This window comes from Salvelinus alpinus, chromosome 16, assembly GCF_045679555.1.
Source record: "Salvelinus alpinus chromosome 16, SLU_Salpinus.1, whole genome shotgun sequence".
Classification (NCBI taxonomy): Eukaryota; Metazoa; Chordata; class Actinopteri; order Salmoniformes; family Salmonidae; genus Salvelinus; species Salvelinus alpinus.
The window spans coordinates 7,221,514-7,233,817 of NC_092101.1; the positions used below are offsets into that span (position 1 = coordinate 7,221,514).

At 44.1% G+C, this 12,304-nt stretch overlaps 1 protein-coding gene across 11 annotated transcripts in view; it reads right to left on the bottom strand.

Moving 5' to 3' along the window:
* LOC139540708 (receptor-type tyrosine-protein phosphatase S-like) overlaps nt 1–12,304 on the bottom strand; it is a 271,577-nt gene that overhangs the window by 228,345 nt on the left and 30,928 nt on the right. The gene's annotated exons all lie outside the window — the stretch shown is intronic.

The window sequence follows — 12,304 nt, forward strand, 5'->3', positions numbered from 1 at the left end:
CAAATTACATAATAAGTTGGATGGACTCATTCTGTGTTCAATAATAGTGGTTAACATGATTTTTAAATGACTACCTCATCTCTGTAACCCATAAATACAATTATCTGTAGGGTCCCTCAGTAGAGCGGTGAATTTCAAACACAGATTCAACCACAAAGACCAGGAAGATGTTCAATGCATTGCAAAGAAGGGCACCAATTAGTAGATGTGATTAAAAAAAAAATAATGAATATCCCTTTGAGCATGGTGAAGTTATTAATTAGGCTTTGGATGGTGTATCAATACACCCAGTCACTACAAAGATACAGGCTTCCTTCTTAACTCCTTTGCTGGAGAGGAAGGAAACTGCTCATGGATGATATGAGAAAACTGAGAATGGATCAACACCATTGTAATTACTCCAAAATACAAACCTAAATGACAGAGTGAAAAGAAGGAAGCCTGTCCATCCTGTTTCAACAAAGTAATACTGCCAAAAATGTGGCAAAGAAATGAACTTTTTGTCCTGAATATAAAGCGTTATGTTTGGGGCAAATCCAACACAACATATCACTGAGTACCATTCTTCATATTTTCAAGCATTATGGTGACTGCATCATGTTGTGGGTATGTGTGCTTGTTATTGGCAAGGACTAGGGAGTTTTTAGGATAAAAAGAAACGGAATGCAGCTACGCACAGGCAAAATCCTAAAGAAAACCCTGCTTCAGTCTTCTTTCCAACAGACAGGACAACAGGACAATAACCTCAAACACAAGTACAAATCTACATTGGAGTTGCTTACCAAGATGACATTGAATGTTCCTGAGTGGGCTAGTTACAGTTTTGACTTAAATCGGCTTGCAAATCTATGGCAAGACTTAAACATGGCTTTATAGATATGATCAACAATTGACTTGACAGAGGTTGAAGAATTTAAAAAATAATAATGGGCAATTATTGTTCAATCCAGGTGTGCAAAGCTCTTAGACACTTAACCAAAAAAACACAGCTGTAATCGCTGCCAAAGGTGTTCCTAACATGTATTGTCTCAATGGGGTGATAACTTACATAATCAAGATATATTAGTTTTATCATTGACCAAAAATGACAGATCAATCCATTTTAACCCCACTTTGTAACACAACAAAATGTGTAAAAAGTCAAGGGGTGTGAATACTTTCTGAAGGCACTGAAGTTACTTAAACCAAATCACATATAACTTTAACTTAACTTGAAAAAAACGAATCATACTAAATTGACTAAATATACTAAACAACATGTATTCAATGTCTTAACAGATAAATATACATCCAATACAGTTTTCTTAGTGATCTCATAATGAAAAAATTTGGCCAAGTGCCACAATAAAAACCTTGAAATCATCAGCATGTAAATTAGAGAAAGAGAATGAACAACATTTATATGTTTAAAACAACAAATACAAATCAACCCCAAATCAGAACTATTGCCTTTTTGAGCGAACTTTGGAGATGGCGGCCAGGGCTAGCCTTTTGGGGGCCGTAAGAGAGATATGGTTTGGGGGCTCTCCACCTCGCTGCAAAACATTTTAGTGGCCCCCTCCTTTTTGTTTTAATGTTCATTTCCTGCAATTTGACACATTTTGGCATACAGAAAATGTTGCAGTTTTATAACATATTTCATGCAATTCTCTACTAATTTTGCCATGGGGGCAGAGAGAATTCTTTTGCTGCAGTTTTACAGCTAATTTCCTGCTATTCTACGCATTTTGCCATATGGTAGAGAGATATGTTTGCAGTTTTAAAGAACATTTACTGCAATTATACATATTTTTCCCATGACTTATGCCATGTTAATATGATATCTGAGTGAGAATGACTAACAAAATCAATGGGGGCCACCTGGAGGTCAGGGCCTCTGGGTATGGTCGGTATTTGGCCAATAGATAGCTGGCTAGACTAACCACTAATCAAAATGTTGTGAGCTTACATGGCTAATTAAGTGACTGACATAACAAGAGAATAACTGCTGATGCACAACCAAATATCGAAATTGCACCTGGTGTATTCTACTATTCTACTCTCAATAGTAAGTTGAGAACCTGACTGAGTTCCTCTGTCGGGGACCCCCTACCGGCTGGGGGCCCGAAGCAACCACTTATGTCGCTCATGCCTGGAGCCGGCCCTGCGGAAGTCCTTGGTCCAAAGCTGGTTGAATGCATGCACTGAAACAATTAGAAAATACCAAAAAAACAACATTAAAAGATACTGAAAACAATTACTGGAAACCTTTTCTATTTTGGCATCTTAAAGGTAGACAGCAGCTATTGGGCAGGTTTGGCTGTGGAAAAGTGGGGTCACCTGTTACAAAGTTGTATAAAAGCTATATGAACAAACAATGCAACTAGCATAAACTGGGACATAAACTGTCCCGGACAAAGAAAATGGTCGACCAATACTCATCTGTTCTTCGACCAATCAATTGGTCGAAATTTTAAAACGTGTATTTTCCCATATATAGACACATCCTATGTGTTTTAATCAAATCAACAATATGCACTGAGCTTGTCTGATGCTTTAAGCACACTGTTTGATGAAATACTTAAGACACACAAATGACTAGAGGGAGTTGGACCGCAATTTGATTGTGCAGGTCTGGGCTCAGACTTGCTGCGCTGTGCTAAAAAGAATGACAGCGAGTGACTGTGTGCCTAGCATCCGTTGTCTCTCTCTCCTCTCTGCTGCAGCACCCACCACAGAACATCAACAGTGTTTATCGCGCTGTCCGTGTTGCTGAAGCATAATTACAGCCATTTCTGACTGAAAAGTTCTGTTACCGAAATCCCTAATTTGTTTCAGAAAAACATTCCCTATTCCCTCAACCCTTGCTCTCTTACAAGACACATGTATGCATCGCATGTGACCAGCAGGGCCTGACCTATAGCATATCATAATCACATCAATAAATTGATTATAAGACCATAAGAGCAAAATGGATGAAGAGGACATGACAAAAAAACTCAAAATGGTGGAATGTTTACTGGTTGCTCAGGGGGTAAAGGGGAAGTCAGATATGTGGAATAAATTTGACTACTTGTGGAAAATACTGGAGATCAAGAAAAAGAAGGTAAGGAGCAAGCCCTGCGTGCATATTATGTCTACTAAGCTGTATGGAATTGTTTTAACAAGGTCATACCATGGATCATTTTGCTGTTTTTTCTTTGGCCTTATATTAGCTCATTGAACAACAGATTCACTACATAGAACAGATAGTCCCAACAAAATCTAAAGGAAGTTTGTTCTGAAGTGTCTGTCCTATACTGAGACACATAAGAATGATTTTAATTAATGTATTTAACCCTTTATTTTTGGAACTTAACAGTCTCCATATACTGTACAGTGCCTTTGGAAAGTATTCAGACCCCTTGACTTTTCCACATTTTGATACGTTACATTCTAAAATTGATTAAATTGTTTTCTTTCCTAATCAATCTACACATAATACCCCATAATGACAAAGCAAAAACTGTTTAATTTTTAAAAAATTACAAATACAAAACTGAATTCAGACCTTTTACTCAGGACTTTGTTGAAGCACTTTTGGCAGCGATTACAGAAACAAGTCTTCTTGGGTATGACGCTACAAGCTTGGCACAACTGTATTTGGGGAGTTTCTCCCATTGTTCTCTGCAGATCCTCTCAAGCTCTGCACAGCTATTTTCAGGTCTCTCCAGAGATGTTCAATCGGGTTCAAGTCCGGGCTCTGGCTGGGCCACTCAAGGACATTCAGAGACTTGTCCCAAAGCCACTCCTGCAATGTCTTGTCTGTGTGCTTAGGGTCGTTGTCCTGTCGGAAGGTGAACCTTCGCCTCAGTCTGAGGTCCTGAGCACTCTGGAGAAAGTTTTCATCAAGGATCTCTCTGTAATTTGTTCTGTTCATCTTTGCCTCAATCTTGACTAGTCTCCCAGTCCCTGCCACTGAAACATCCCCATATCATAATGATTCGACCACCATTCTTCACCGTAGGGATGGTGCCAGGTTTCCTCCAGACGTGACCCTTGGCATTACAGCCAAGGAGTTCAATCTTGGTTTCATCAGACTAGAGTCCTTTAGGTGTCATGTGGCTTTTGTGGCTTTTGCTGAGGAGTGGCTTCCGTCTGGCCACTCTACCACAAAGGCCTGATTAGTGGAGTGCTGCAGAGATGGTTTTCCTTCAGGAGGTTTCTCCCATCTCCACAGAGAAACTCTAGAGCTCTGTCAGAGTGACCACCGGGTTGTCCCCTGATTGCTCAGTTTAGCAGGGCGGCCAGCTCTAGAAAGAGTCTTGGTGGTTCCAAACTTCTTCCATTTAAGAATGATGGAGGCCACTGTGTTCTTGGGAACCTTCAATGCTGCAGAAAGGATCTGTGCCTCGAAACAATCCTGTCTCTAAGCTCTACGGACAATTCCTTTGACCTCATGGCTTGGTTTTTGCTCTGACATGCACTGTCAACTGTTGGACCTTATATAGAAAGGTGTGTGTTTTTCCAAATCACGTCCAATCAATTGAATTTACCACAGGTGGACTCCAATCAAGTTGTAGAAACATTTCAAGCATGATCAATGGAAACAGGATGCACCTGAGTCCAATTTCGAGTCTCATAGCAAAAGTCTGAATATGTTTTTTATTTTGAATACATTTGCTAAATTAAAAACAGTTTTCGCTTTGTCATTCTGGGGTATTGTGTATATATTGCTGAGTATTTGTATTTATTTAATTTATTTTAGAAGGGGTCTGAATACTTTCCGAAGGCACTGTATACTTCCATTCATTTTTTCAACTGGTACCAGGGACCTGCAGACGAGTCTTGTGAGGCCTGTGGGCATCCTAGATTTTCGGGATGTCTCATGGTCTGACAGACACCTATCTAGCTCTGTCACCTTTCACCGCAGATGCGGAAGTGTTACATAGGCGGATGCTGTGGATTGCAACACATCCAATGCAAAAATATCTCTAGCTTAAACAAGCAGATTTTGGGGGGGGGATTTTTTTAATTATGCTAATTCGATTTCCGTGGGAGCGCAGACACCGACCTTAGGGGGTTAAAGCAATTAAAGATCTAATTGTTACAAAGAAATAATGAATTGACTACAGTTATAAGAATAAAACATGCATTTGCTTACCATATCAAGCTTGAAGATGATACACTGTTATGAGTGAGTGTACCACAAAACTTCAGGGTGTTGATGTATCCTTCCAACACCATGGGTAGGGAGGGGAAATGTATTTTTTCCTTGCCAAGTTTTTCTTTGATGTCAAGTTAGCGCATATCGTTGCTACCTTAGCTGTTGAGCTAGCTAACATGCTACTGAACAGTGATGGTAGCATATTGACATAAACATAGGTATTAAGTCAGCAACGTCTTCACCTAAATATATAAGTGTTTAAAATATCAAGCAAATCATTGATTAGCCAGCTAGCTATCACTTTAATTGTGCAAAAATACAGGTAGAAACTGAAATATCCCCACACTCAACTGGTGGACCGCGGTCTAAACCCAGACCCTCACCTCACCTCCTCCCTGTAGGCTGCCTCGTCATTCTTGGTAATCAGGCCTACTACTGTTGTGTCATCTGCAAACTTGATGATTGAGTTGGAGGGGTGCGTGGCCACACAGTCATGGGTGAACAGGGAGTACAGGAGGGGGCCCAGCACACACTCATGTGGGGCCCCTGTGTTGAGGATCAGCGAAGTGGAGGTGTTGTTTCCTACCTTCACCACCTGGGGGCGGCCCGTCAGGAAGTCCAAGACTAATGTGTTGACCAGACTTTCTCAAATAGTACTTGAGTAACCCTGTGATATAGCAACAAAATGTGTTTCATTCTATCCCATAAAACATGACTTTGGTAGGTAGCTAGATCGCTTGGTTTCCATTTGTAACTGATTTGCCGGTCTTGGAACTCATGTTTTCACCAGAAACGACTTCTGGTAAACTGTTTGCTACTAGCAATACATATTGTTGCCACAGATTAAAATAGAATCTCAAGATAATTATTTACCAGAAAAAAAACTGTGGCGATCTGTTTGCCACTAGTGGTAATAAATATTATTGTTGCCAAAGGTTTTCTGCAAATTCATCACTACTGGCAAACATTTGAAACTTCTGGCAACATTTTGTGGCACACTATTTAGTTTTCAGCAACTTTGCAACAAACTTGCGGGAAGTTTGCAGTAACAAATTCATTTTGGTAATGGTTTCCAGATGAAGAAAGAAAAAGCGAATTAATCTGGAACTCATTACAAAAACGTCTTCCGTTCATTACCTCAGTGTTATAAATAAATGAGATGGGGAGGGTTGCAGGAGTTTAATAGAGCCAACCTGACAATGAACCCAGAAAAAGTGTTTTGTCGCTTGAATTTCATTACCAGTTTTATTCATTCTCTCTACTCTACCGATAAATAAGAATGCCTTCTATTGTAGCTTCGTCACAGCAATGTTGGAACATCTCTCTACACCTGCTTTTCATTAGCTTTTGTCTCACCCCTGTTAACAATGGCCACATGCCAGAAGAGTAAAATGTACTGTTAACGTGCTTTTAGAAGTCATTAGTATTGTTGTTTTTTGTGGAGGACACCCCAAAATAATATATACAGTACCAGTCAAAAGTTTGGACACACCTACTCATTAAAGTGTTTTTCTTTATTTTTGCTATTTTCTACATTGCAGAACAATAGTGAAGACATCAAAACTGTATAATAACAGATATGGAATCATGTAGGACCAAAAACGTTTTGAACACTTTGCCTTGATGACAGCTTTGCACGCTCTTGGCATTCTCTCAACCAGCTTCATGAAGGAGTTCCCACATATGCTGAGCACTTGCTGGCTGCTTTTCCTTCACTCTGCGGTTCAACTCATCCCAAACCATCTCAATTGGGATGAGATTGTGGAGGCCAGGCCATCTCATGCAGCACTCCATCACTCTCCTTCTTGGTCAAACATCCCTTACACAGGCTGAGGTGTGTCTTGGGTCAATGTCCTGTTTAAAGACAAATTACAGTCCCACTAAGCTCAAACCAGATGGGATGGCGTATCGCTGCAGAATTCTGTGGTAGCCATGCTGCTTAAGTGTTCCTCGAATTCTAAATAAATCACTGACAGTGTCACACCATCACACCTCCTCCTCCATGCTTCACGGTGGGAACCACACATTTGGAGATCATCCGTTCACCTACTCCGCATCTCACAAAGACACAATGGTTGGAACCAAAAATCTCAAATTTGGACTCATCAGACCAAAGGACAGATTTCCACCGGTCTAATATCCATTGCTCGTGGTTTCTTTGCAGCAATTCGACCATGAAGGCCTGATTCACTCAGTCTCCTCTGAACAGTTGATGTTGAGATGTGTCTGTTACTTGAAACATTCATTTGGGCTGCAATCTGAGGTGCAGTTAACTCTAATGAATGTATCCTCTGCAGCAGAGGTAACTCTGCGTCTTCCTTTCCTGCGGCGGTCCTCATGAGAACCAGTTTGATGATAGCGCTTGATGGTTTTTGCGACTGCACTTGAAGAAACTTTCAATGTTCTTGAAATTTGAAGGATTGACTGACCTTCATGTCTTAAAGTAATGAAGGACTGTCATTTCTCTTTGCTTATTTGAGCTGTTCTTGCCATAATATGAACTTGGTCTTTTACCAAATAGGGCTATATTCTGTATACCACTCCTACCTTGTCACAACACAACTGATTAGCTCAAACGCATTAAGTAAGGAAGAAATTCCACAAATTAACTTTTAACAAAGCACACCTGCTAATTGAAATGCACTCCAGGCGACTACCTTATGAAGTTGTTTGAGAGAATGCCAAGAGTATGCAAAGCTGTCATCAAGGCAAAGGGTGGCTACTTTAAATAATCTCAAATATAAAATCTATTTTGATTTGTTTAAAACCTTTTTTGGTTACTACATGATTCCATATGTGTTATTTCATAGTTCTGATGTCTTCAATATTATTCTACAATGTAGAAAATAGTAAAAATAAAGAAAAACCCTGGAATGAGTAGGTGTGTCCAAACATTTGACTGGTACTGTATGTATATAGCCTGTCAACTATGTGTCTGTCTATCCCTGTTCTCTCCTCTCTGCACAGACCATACAAACGCTTCACACCGCGTGGCCGCTGCTACTCTAACCTGGTGGTCCCAGCGCGCACGACCCACGTGGAGTTCCAGGTCTCAGGCAGCCTCTGGAACTGCCGATCTGCGGCCAACAAGGCAGAGTTCATCTCAGCCTATGCTTCCCTCCAGTCCCTCGACTTCTTGGCACTGACGGAAACATGGATTACCACTGATAACACTGCTACTCCTACTGCTCTCTCCTCGTCTGCCCACGTGTTCTCACACACCCCGAGAGCTTCTGGTCAGCGGGGTGGTGGCACTGGGATCCTCATCTCTCCCAAGTGGACATTCTCTCTTTCTCCCCTGACCCATCTGTCTATCGCCTCCTTTGAATTCCATGCTGTCACAGTTACCAGCCCTTTCAAGCTTAACATCCTTATCATTTATCGCCCTCCAGGTTCCCTTGGAGAGTTCATCAATGAGCTTGACGCCCTAATAAGTTCCTTTCCTGAGGATGGCTCACCTCTCACAGTTCTGGGTGACTTTAACCTCCCCACGTCTACCTTTGACTCATTCCTCTCTGCCTCCTTCTTTCCACTCCTCTCCTCTTTTGACCTCACCCTCTCACCTTCCCCCCCTACTCACAAGGCAGGCAATACGCTTGACCTCATCTTTACTAGATGCTGTTCTTCCACTAATCTCATTGCAACTCCCCTCCAAGTCTCCGACCACTACCTTGTATCCTTTTCCCTCTCGCTCTCATCCAACACTTCCCACACTGCCCCTACTCGGATGGTATCGCGCCGTCCCAACCTTCGCTCTCTCTCCCCCGCTACTCTCTCCTCTTCCATCCTATCATCTCTTCCCTCTGCTCAAACCTTCTCCAACCTATCTCCTGATTCTGCCTCCTCAACCCTCCTCTCCTCCCTTTCTGCATCCTTTGACTCTCTATGTCCCCTATCCTCCAGGCCGGCTCGGTCCTCCCCTCCTGTTCCGTGGCTCGACGACTCATTGCGAGCTCACAGAACAGGGCTCCGGGCAGCCGAGCGGAAATGGAGGAAAACTCGCCTCCCTGCGGACCTGGCATCCTTTCACTCCCTCCTCTCTACATTCTCCTCTTCTGTCTCTGCTGCTAAAGCCAATTTCTACCACTCTAAATTCCAAGCATCTGCCTCTAACCCTAGGAAGCTCTTTGCCACCTTCTCCTCCCTCCTGAATCCTCCTCCCCCTCCTCCCCCCTCCTCCCTCTCTGCTGATGACTTTGTCAACCATTTTGAAAAGAAGGTCGACGACATCCGATCCTCGTTTGCTAAGTCAAACGACACCGCTGGTTCTGCTCACACTGCCCTACCCTGTGCTTTGACCTCTTTCTCCCCTCTCTCTCCAGATGAAATCTCGCGTCTTGTGACGGCCGGCCGCCCAACAACCTGCCCGCTTGACCCTATCCCCTCCTCTCTTCTCCAGACCATTTCCGGAGACCTTCTCCCTTACCTCACCTCGCTCATCAACTCATCCTTGACCGCTTGCTACGTCCCTTCCGTCTTCAAGAGAGCGAGAGTTGCACCCCTTCTGAAAAAACCTACACTCGATCCCTCCGATGTCAACAACTACAGACCAGTATCCCTTCTTTCTTTTCTCTCAAAAACTCTTGAACGTGCCGTCCTTGGCCAGCTCTCCTGCTATCTCTCTCAGAATGACCTTCTTGATCCAAATCAGTCAGGTTTCAAGACTAGTCATTCAACTGAGACTGCTCTTCTCTGTGTCACGGAGGCGCTCCGCACTGCTAAAGCTAACTCTCTCTCCTCTGCTCTCATCCTTCTAGACCTATCGGCTGCCTTTGATACTGTGAACCATCAGATCCTCCTCTCCACCCTCTCCGAGCTGGGCATCTCCGGCGCGGCCCACGCTTGGATTGCGTCCTACCTGACAGGTCGCTCCTACCAGGTGGCGTGGCGAGAATCTGTCTCCGCACCACGTGCTCTCACCACTGGTGTCCCCCAGGGCTCTGTTCTAGGCCCTCTCCTATTCTCGCTATACACCAAGTCACTTGGCTCTGTCATATCCTCACATGGTCTCTCCTATCATTGCTATGCAGACGACACACAATTAATCTTCTCCTTTCCCCCCTCTGATAACCAGGTGGTGAATCGCATCTCTGCATGTCTGGCAGACATATCAGTGTGGATGACGGATCACCACCTCAAGCTGAACCTCGGCAAGACGGAGCTGCTCTTCCTCCCGGGGAAGGACTGCCCGTTCCATGATCTCGCCATCACGGTTGACAACTCCATTGTGTCCTCCTCCCAGAGTGCTAAGAACCTTGGCGTGATCCTGGACAACACCCTGTCGTTCTCAACTAACATCAAGGCGGTGACCCGTTCCTGTAGGTTCATGCTCTACAACATTCGCAGAGTACGACCCTGCCTCACGCAGGAAGCGGCGCAGGTCCTAATCCAGGCACTTGTCATCTCCCGTCTGGATTACTGCAACTCGCTGTTGGCTGGGCTCCCTGCCTGTGCCATTAAACCCCTACAACTCATCCAGAACGCCGCAGCCCGTCTGGTGTTCAACTTTCCCAAGTTCTCTCACGTCACCCCGCTCCTCCGCTCTCTCCACTGGCTTCCAGTTGAAGCTCGCATCCGCTACAAGACCATGGTGCTTGCCTACGGAGCTGTGAGGGGAACGGCACCTCCGTACCTTCAGGCTCTGATCAGGCCCTACACCCAAACAAGGGCACTGCGTTCATCCACCTCTGGCCTGCTCGCCTCCCTACCTCTGAGGAAGTACAGTTCCCGCTCAGCCCAGTCAAAACTGTTCGCTGCTCTGGCACCCCAATGGTGGAACAAACTCCCTCACGACGCCAGGTCAGCGGAGTCAATCACCACCTTCCGGAGACACCTGAAACCCCACCTCTTTAAGGAATACCTAGGATAGGATAAAGTAATCCTTCTAACCCCCCCCCCCCCCCTTAAAAGAGTTAGATGCACTATTGTAAAGTGGTTGTTCCACTGGATATCATAAGGTGAATGCACCAATTTGTAAGTCGCTCTGGATAAGAGCGTCTGCTAAATGACTTAAATGTAAATGTAAATGTATATAGATAGGACAGTGGTCTGAAAAACTCTTGCAGGAAATAAAAGGGTTAGTGTCAATTCCATTTATTTCAGTCAGTTCACTTCAATGACTGAATTGAAAGAGATTCATCCCAACCCTGATGAATAGTTACATAACCATGTGTCTGTGGCGGTTTACAACTCCCAGAATGCACCTCTCTAGGTGTGGGCGGGAGGGGGGCTGGGGATGAGAGTGAAGGGTAACAACCCTCACCTTATTCTCAAAGAGATTGTGATAGATGTCCTCCGGGTGAGTTTCTAGAAGGAGGCTTCAGTTTTTTTCTCTACTGAAACATTGGCTGGATTAACCCAATCAAAAGATAAATCAGACTTGGAACACCAAAGGCAGTGATGGTGGCCTCTTAAACTGACTCCACCGGGCAAGAGGATTGAGATGGAGAGCGGGGAGACAGTGGGTAGACATGGTTCCCACACCCTTTAGGATTTCCTCGACTGCCAAAAGCCTGAGAAGCTAGGGAAATTAGCTGTTCCCAGTTTACCCGAGATGGAGTGGGATTTCTACGGGAAAGATTCATTACCATGCAGACAAGGGATGAATAGTTTACTGTGACTGCCAAACAATAGACAGGTGCGTTTGTGAGACTGAGGGATTCAAATAAAGTGGGAATAAATGGAATGCTCGTACCAATGTGATGTAACCACTGTTATCCGAGAAATTTGCTTTCGAAGTGAAGGTAACTGAGTAGGAGCATGATGAAATGCCTCAATAACCACCACTCTTTGTCAAAGATCTCGAACTAGAATGACAGCTCTAGTTAGATAGTCCTAACTAGAGCTGTTATGATAGTTAGGAGGCTTGAGGGAGGACAGTTGATGTCTCAACCCCGATCCAAGTGAACAGGCCCAAAATATACCCAGACAGCCCCAGCCTATACTACACTTCTCCTGACCTAGTCGACTTCGTCCTTGCTCACTCCATTATAGCCTGCACCAGTCAGACTGCCACAAGCCCTATACAGTAAGAAGCCCCAAACTTACATCCAGCAAACTCATCCCGTCGTACATTGCAGCCCACCCCTGCTTACAGTACATGACACTCTGCCAGCTCTGGCCTACGCCAGCCTACTCGCACTAACTCTGATGTGCTCGCTGTGTCCTCACTTTGCTGAC